Genomic DNA, 9064 nt, shown 5'->3' on the forward strand with positions numbered 1-9064 from the left:
AACTCAGCAGAAAACTCAGGTTGTGCAGATTCCTTCAGTGTCCATATTAATTTTAGAGAGTCCCCGGTACTCTGCTTGTACCAGTCGACTTCTCTACGGCTGAACTGTGAATTCTTACGCAGATCACATGTGAAGGTTACAGTTTCACCAAGCTGAACTGAAGTTATCGGGATAAGTGTATCTAAATTGAAAGAAAACATACAGAATCTACAATATTAAGTCACAATGACCTAGGAAAATCACCACAGAAACAAAATTCATGTATGGAGAAACCTTGAACAGAATAAAGAAAAAACTTACATCCTCGATGGAGATAAAGCAGTGTAACCAATAACACGATCATCTTGAAAGTGTCTCTTTTTGGGCAGCTTGCAGGTGTCTCATTAACTGTAGGAGGTGTTATAGCATGTTAAAGCGTGAAATGAATCTGATTGGTTACTACAGAATAAAGGTTCAAATGCACTTCCTGTCACACATTTCTGTTGTCCAGGGCAGGTCATCTCTTCCTTATATATTTAGCCATTTTAATTATAAGGTAAATTCCTTTTCTAATTAATGTTAGGGGTTCATCTTGTAGTTGTTTCGTCTTTGCTTTCCAATATTTACTTTCTTTGTTTATCATCTCTCAGCAATTTATCCAACTAAGTGATCGTTTTGGTCATTTGTTCCTATCATCTTCGAACAACCCCTTATAGTGTTTCTCAGTAGAAATGCTGTATTTTCACCAGTTTAAAATGTTCATGTTAACATTTTTAAGTTTAAACTTTCCTTTCAGTCATTCACTACTTTTCATTTGCTCCATGTTGACACACCTTGCTACTTTTTGTTTTCATTTTCACTTCCTGCCTGGTTAGGTTTAGACAATAAATCTAGGTTAGATCTCGAGTGTTATCTGATTTACAGTGCTCTGTCCTATCTAAGAGTGAAGACACCAGCACATATTTTACATGCATTTTCTTTACTTCCAATAGAGGTTGCTTTAGTCTAAAATTTAAATGGTCACAATTGCAGCTTGCACAATGGATCTATAGGGTCATTTCTGGTGTGTGGACTATTTGTGTTTTTGCTGCACAGCTATTTAGTGAGCTAAACACACTTCCAGCAACATCAGAAAGAACATATATATAGTGTAAAGCCCTACCCCCACCCCACAGAGGTCAGTAATTTGCACCAGAGGTACACTTCAACTGTGAGAGACAGAATGTGAAAAAAAAAATCCATGAATCCACATGGTAGGATTTGTAAAGAATTTATTCGTAAATCAGGGTGGAAAATAAGTATTTGGTCAATAACAAAAATACAACTCAATACTTTGTAACATAACCTTTGTTGGCAATAACAGAGGTCAAACGTTTACTATAGGTCTTTACCAGGTTTGCACACACAGTAGCTGGTATTTTGGCCCATTCCTCCATGCAGATCTTCTCGAGAGCAGTGATGTTTTGGGGCTGTCGCCGAGCAACACGGACTTTCAACTCCCGCCACAGATTTTCTATGGGGTTGAGGTCTGGAGACTGGCTAGGCCACTCCAGGACTTTCAAATGCTTCTTACGGAGCCACTCCTTTGTTGCCCAGGCGGTGTGTTTTGGATCATTGTCATGTTGGAAGACCCAGCCTCGTTTCATCTTCAAAGTTCTCACTGATGGAAGGAGGTTTTGGCTCAAAATCTCACGATACATGGCCCCATTCATTCTGTCCTTAACACGGATCAGTCGTCCTGTCCCCTTGGCAGAAAAACAGCCCCATAGCATGATGTTTCCACCCCCATGCTTCACAGTAGGTATGGTGTTCTTGGGATGCAACTCAGTATTCTTCTTCCTCCAAACACGACGAGTTGAGTTTATACCAAAAAGTTCTACTTTGGTTTCATCTGACCACATGACATTCTCCCAATCCTCTGCTGTATCATCCATGTGCTCTCTGGCAAACTTCAGACGGGCCTGGACATGCACTGGCTTCAGCAGCGGAACACGTCTGGCACTGCGGGATTTGATTCCCTGCCGTTGTAGTGTGTTACTGATGGTGACCTTTGTTACTTTGGTCCCAGCTCTCTGCAGGTCATTCACCAGGTCCCCCCGTGTGGTTCTGGGATCTTTGCTCACCGTTCTCATGATCATTTTGACCCCACGGGATGAGATCTTGCGTGGAGCCCCAGATCGAGGGAGATTATCAGTGGTCTTGTATGTCTTCCATTTTCTGATGATTGCTCCCACAGTTGATTTTTTCACACCAAGCTGCTTGCCTATTGTAGATTCACTCTTCCCAGTCTGGTGCAGGTCTACAATACTTTTCCTGGTGTCCTTCGAAAGCTCTTTGGTCTTGGCCATGGCGGAGTTTGGAGTCTGACTGTTTGAGGCTGTGGACAGGTGTCTTTTATACAGATGATGAGTTCAAACAGGTGCCATTCATACAGGTAACGAGTGGGGGACAGAAAAGCTTCTTACAGAAGACGTTACAGGTCTGTGAGAGCCAGAGATTTTCCTTGTTTGAGGTGACCAAATACTTATTTTCCACCCTAATTTACGAATAAATTCTTTACAAATCCTACCATGTGAATTCATGGATTTTTTTTTCACATTCTGTCTCTCACAGTTGAAGTGTACCTCTGGTGCAAATTACTGACCTCTGTCATCATTTTAAGTGGGGGAACTTGCACAATCGGTGGCTGACTAAATACTTTTTTGCCCCACTGTATTATGTATCTATGTATCTATCTATGTATCTATCTATCTATCTATCTATCTATCTATCTATCTATCTATCTATCTATCTCCTACCTACCTACCTACCTACCTACCTACTGTGGCTCAAAATACAGTGTTAATAAAGACTTTGTGTACAGTGTCCAAAATCAACTGTCTTACTGATCATTGTATTTGGATGCCATTATTTGCACTGTTTCATTCTAAATCCCATACTTTACGAGAGTATAACACTGAGCTACACATGGCAATAAAATAAGGTACTGTGCAAAATGTTGTGCCAACACCTTTAGTACCAAAATAGGAAATAGGAGAGTGATTTACTGAAAGTTGCACAAATAGAGGAAAACAGAGTACATAAGACAAAAATATCTTATACAATTCTAATGACTTTCAAAGTCATATTTGGTATGTAAATAGTTTTTTTTAGGCGAACCACTTTTTTAGCATCCTCTGCTTCTGCAGTTTACTTAAGTTTCCAACATAGCATGCTACTATTCACCAAGTTTTCAGCTAATTGCTTTTTGGGAAATGCCTTGTTGCCCATCAAACTGCAACAGGCTGTTTGTAACAAAGCATTTCAAATTACAATTAAAAACTGGTTCTGTGCTAATTCATCTGTTATGACTATAGATGAGTGAAAAAACATCCAAATGTCCAAAGTAAGACCTCTAGAAAGCCTGGGGAACTACTGCTCAAGAGCACTAAAAACTAAAACATTGTTTTGGGCCTGCAATTTATTGAAAACACTGCTTAAAATGAAACAGGCTGTTTTAGAGCTGATCAAAGTTTAGGACCACACCTCAAAAAAACCCATAAAAAAACAGAAATCAAAGTTCCAAACATGAACTCAGTAATGAGTAGCTCCACCGTTATTGTTGATCACTTCAAAAATTGTTGCGGCATGCTTGATGCAAGCGTTTCCATGAGGTGAGTGGGAACATTTCCAAGTGGTGAAGACGGCCACGAAGGGCATCTACTGTCTGGAACTGTTTGTCCATTTTTGTAACTTCCCTTGCCATCCATCCCCAAAGGTTCTCAAGATTTAGATCAGGGAACATGCAGGATGGTCCAAAAGAGTGATGTATTCTCCTGGAAGAAGTCCTTGTCCTGCAGGCATTGTGTACTGTAGCGATGTCTTTTTGAAAACACTCAGTAGTTACCACACAGACGGGGGCCCTCAGTCATGAGGGATGCTCTCTGCAACATCTTGACATAGCCAGCAGCCATTTAATACCCCTGCACCTCCTGAAGCCCCATTTTTCCACTGAAGGAAAAAGCACCCCAGACCATTATGGCGCCCCCTCCACTGTGGCAAGTAGAAAACATTTCAGGTGGGATCTGCTTGTCATGCCAATAATGTTAGAAACTATCAGGACCATCAAGGTTACATTGTTTCTCATCAGAGAATAAAACTTTGTTCCACCTTTCAGTGTCCCATGTTTGGAGCTCTCTTGCAAAGTCCAAACGGTCAGTTCGTTGCAGTTCAAGGAGACGAGGCCTTTGAAGATGTTTTTTGTTTTTGAAGCCCTTCAGTCTCAGATGCCTCCAGTAATGGCCTTAATTTGGGTCAAGGATCGTCCAGTGTTTTGACGGATAGCCAATTGGATCTCCAGTTCAGTGCTGGTGAAATTTTTGGGGTCTACTAGACTTTTTTGTTTCATAACCCTCAGGATCATTTAGGAAATTGTCGTACTACGTCTTACTTCAGCATCGCTGCTAGAGTGAGACGCACTGCTTATGCAGTTCAACAACATGACCACGTTCAAAACGGGAACGGTTTTTTTGCCTTTGCCATCAGAACGTCATGACTGTGTGACTACTGGACAGAAGATAACGAATAATCCACAATTTAACACAGAGTTGGCCTTTTAAAGGAATGTGGTCCTAAACTTTTGAGCAGCTGTAAAACAGCCTGATTCAGTCTAAGCATTGTTTTCAATAAATTGCACGGTAAAAAAAACCCCGTTTTGTCTCACTCCAATTTCTTCTTCTTATCTGATGAAGCTCTACTTGGAACCTTGTTAGATAACAAGGTGTGTCAACACAGAGCAATTCGCTTGTTGTAGGAAGCAGTCCATTTAATAAACAAGACATAGTTCAGTAACTTTCTATTTATTTCAAACCAACCTACATTGACATAGATATTTACAAAACATGAAGGTCATAGCTAAATGAAATTAATGCAAAATAAAAAAAAAAATACATCAACATAAGAAAAATGGGTCATGAAGAAATAGATACAGATACAAGAATATCTAGAAACATATCACAATATTATTATTTTATTATGAATGAATGATGAATTTTTATGAATTATTATGTCTATTTTTATGCTTAAGGACAACAGATGGAAATTAGCCCTTGGCTATAATCTGGTATGTTTACATTCATGTAATTTTTTTTTTACATTTATGTTCATTAACATGCACTGTCCTAAATAAATAAATAAATATCAGAAAAAAGAAAAGTTCCACAATGAAAAAACAAATTCATAGATGAAAATTCATACCATTTACATTGAAAATTATCATTGTAATTATTTATTGTTGTCTATAAAACTATTAATTAAATGTGGAAAAGAACATTATGTTAGTACATTCCTAACCCGATGTAAAAGGCAAGAGTTACATGTGTCCAGATATTAATCCAGTTTACGAGCCTTCAAATAAGTATAGATGTTCTTGTCCTCTGCAGGTTCTGTAGTCCTTGTTCCTTGATCTTATCTTTCCACAATTGAAAATTGCTACAGAATAAGCCAATGAGTCTTCATCTGTCTGAGGAAACAGAAAAATGGTGAGACTTAGTTACACAGGCAGACTTTAAAACATACGGAAAGCTTGCTCCTGATGTTTTTCACAGTTACCTGTGGAATTTCCTGATCTCCTTTTGCTGTTACATTTGCCTGGAAAGCAACTGCATCTGTATTGATAGATAAATTCACAACACTGATGTGAGTCCGATTTTGTTGAATGTTGTTTGGAATAATGATGTAGCGGTGTGCGGATGATACTGAAAAATCGATTCCTCCGAAACTAGATGTTTAATGTTCTGGAATTAATTCTCATATTAAAATTTGTGCTGTTAGCTTTAATGACGTTAAAGCCATAACCACATTAACACAGCAAATCTTCATTAGCGAGTTAATGTGGATCTTTCATCTGTCCATCCATCCATTCTCTTCCGCTTGTCCTATCCCAGCTGTCATAGGGCAAGGGGTTTTTAAATTTCTTGTATGATAACTCTTCATAATTAAACAATAAAAACAAGTAGTCAGATGTTTTCTATTCATTATGAAGGTATATATTGAAATACACTACTTTTGATCTTGCAAACACGTTATTTTTTATACAAAGTATCGGTATTGGATCAGTATTGTTGGTACCACTTAGTGTCAGATCAGGAAGGAAATCAGTGGTACTGCACATTACTAGAATGATGTTTTAGTGACTTTTCTTACCATGAACAATACTTACCTTTACATTGTTCACATGCTGCTCTTGGTTTTTTTTTTTTTTTTTTTTTTTTTTTCACTTACCTTTAAATTGTTCACATGCTGCTCTTGGAGTTCGGCAACAGATGCAAACAATATTAAGAATCACAGAAATAAACAAGCAGGTTATTGCTATAACCAGCACAGTAAATTCAGAACCTGCCTTTTGCTCTAGAAAAAAAGGAAAGAAATGATTAATGATTCTCAAAGACACAGCAAACTAGCTGTCATATTATTCAAAGTCCTACCTATTTGAAGTTTAGTTCCATTTCCAAAGAATAATTCCCAACACGTGGCCACAGCACAGTAGTATGTCCCTTCATCAGACGAGCTGACGATTTTAGAAAAAGTATAATTGCAGCTCTTCTGGGGGTCAGCTCTTTTATCACATTCTTTACTTTTGTTTCTGTCAGTGTAGATTAATTTTGGATAACTTTTATGTGATCCAGCTCTGAACCAGAGCACGGTGAGATCTCCGGGACATGTCTTTTTGTCAGAGTCAGAGAAGACTGAGCACTGAAAAGTCACTGAGTTTCCTGGTTCCTGGACTGTTGTCAGCGGTGTCTGAACAACAGTATAGTCTGATGTCCTTTGAGTGCGTCCTGGATTAAATAAAACAGTGTTAGCAAATGTGACTTTAGGTGTTACACAGTTGTGTGCCTTGCATTGAAATATTTCACTTGAAATATCTTATGAAATCACTAAAATTAGCTTTTTAAAAATAGATCAAATGTATCTTAGATTTTATGAAATGTAAATTATGATGTCAGTTTTCAAAACATGTTTATTAATGATGTTATTTTTTCTTAACACTGCTGCTTTACTGGTTAAAGTTAGGGAAAACTTGTAATTAGATCACGTTATTACCTCTGACTAACAAATATGAGCCGCTCCATTCAGTATTCTTGAACCACTCAGTGATTCCACAGTGGTAGATTCCCTCGTCCTCTTGGTTTGCCCTCAAAATGGTCAGGTTGGTGGAATTTTCATTGTAATTAACCTTCCATCTTGTTGAGTAAACTCAGCAGAAAACTCAGGTTGTGCAGATTCCTTCAGTGTCCATATTAATTTTAGAGAGTCCCCGGTACTCTGCTTGTACCAGTCGACTTCTCTACGGCTGAACTGTGAATTCTTACGCAGATCACATGTGAAGGTTACAGTTTCACCAAGCTGAACTGAAGTTATCGGGATAAGTGTATCTAAATTCAAAGAAAACATACAGAATCTACAATATTAAGTCACAATGACCTAGGAAAATCACCACAGAAACAAAATTCATGTATGGAGAAACCTTGAACAGAATAAAGAAAAAACTTACATCCTCGATGGAGATAAAGCAGTGTAACCAATAACACGATCATCTTGAAAGTGTCTCTTTCCTTGAGCTTGAAGGTATTTCATTGACTGTAGGAGGTATTACAGCATGTCACACTGTCAAATGAATCTGATTGGTTACCACAGAATAAAGGTTCAAGTGCACTTCCTGTCACACATTTCTGTTGTCCAGGGCAGGTCATCTCTTCCTTATATATTTAGCCATTTTAATTATAATGTAAATTCCTTTTCTAATTAATGTTAGGGGTTCATCTTGTAGTTGTTTCGTCTTTGCTTTCCAATATTGACTTTCTTTGTTTATCATCTCTCAGCAATTTATCCAACTAAGTGATCGTTTTGGTCATTTGTTCCTATCATCTTCGAACAACCCCCTTATAGTGTTTCTCAGTAGAAATGCTGTATTTTCACCAGTTTAAAATGTTCATGTTAACATTCTAAAGTTTAAACTTTCCTTTCAGTCATTCACTACTTTTCGTTTGCTCCATGTTGACACACCTTACTACTTTTTGTTTTTATTTTCACTTCCTGCCTGGTTAGGTTTAGACAATAAATCTAGGTTAGATCTTGAGTGTTATCTGATTTACAGTGCTCTGTCCTATCTAAGAGTGAAGACACCAGCACACATTTTACATGCATTTTCTTTACTTCCAATAGAGGTAGCTTTAGTCTAAAATTTAAATGGTCACAATTGCAGCTTGCACAATGGATCTATAGGGTCATTTCTGGTGTGTGGACTATTTGTGTTTTTGCTGCACAGCTATTTAGTGAGCTAAACACACTTCCAGCAACATCAGAAAGAACATATATATAGTGTAAAGCCCTACCCCACCCCCCTTCCAAGTCAACAAATACATTAATTTGTTTGGTTTGGTTTTTTTTACCAATTAAGATCCTCATGAGCCGTTAAGATGAATTGGTTACCGTGGCGGGGCGCGGCAGGGAAGGCGGAGGCACCTGCACGGCATTGTAATAACGCCACGCCAGCTTAGTGATGTGTGTGGCTGGCAGCTGGGATGCTGCAGCCGTGAAAGTGTGTGAACAGCAACCGGTTAGTAAAGTGTTGAGACTAGTAGTTAAACATATGCCATTTTATGACCAGTAGTCAATGTAGTAAATTAGCTTAACAGCTGTAGGCCATATATTATCCTTTAGTTCTAATGGTGTGCTATGTATGTAGTTTAGTCTTTATTATACTCTTGAATAAAAGAAACATAATCATTTGTAGTTCATTAGACAAAGTGTGCATTACTCTGTATCCTTGATCAGCTGTGAATGTCTGACACTGTTTTCTTGAAATGTTTTATTGCTGAATCATGTGAAGAAGGCTGTAAGAGGGAGACTAGGTGTCTGGGCAGAAGAGATAAAACCACATTCTTTACCCCCCTTCCTACTTCACACAGAAAGACAGGGAGGCAAGGTCAGGAGCCAGGCTCGCTAAGAATTAGAAAAACATGTGAAGATGCAGCTTTTATGACAAGGAGGGGGGCTGTTACTAGCTATAAAAGTCTGTGAAAGTTGCTACCATTTTGAGACA

The 9064-nt window shown here is 38.3% G+C and overlaps 1 pseudogene; it reads right to left on the minus strand.

Moving 5' to 3' along the window:
• Nucleotides 1-5471: 5471 nt before the first annotated feature.
• Nucleotides 5472-7559, minus strand: LOC121811852 (annotated as a pseudogene).
• Between the last annotated feature and the right edge of the window lie 1505 nt (nt 7560-9064).

Source organism: Haplochromis burtoni, unplaced genomic scaffold (assembly GCF_018398535.1).
Source record: "Haplochromis burtoni strain Fernald_Lab_line unplaced genomic scaffold, NCSU_Asbu1 Contig_1237, whole genome shotgun sequence".
Taxonomy (NCBI): domain Eukaryota; kingdom Metazoa; phylum Chordata; class Actinopteri; order Cichliformes; family Cichlidae; genus Haplochromis; species Haplochromis burtoni.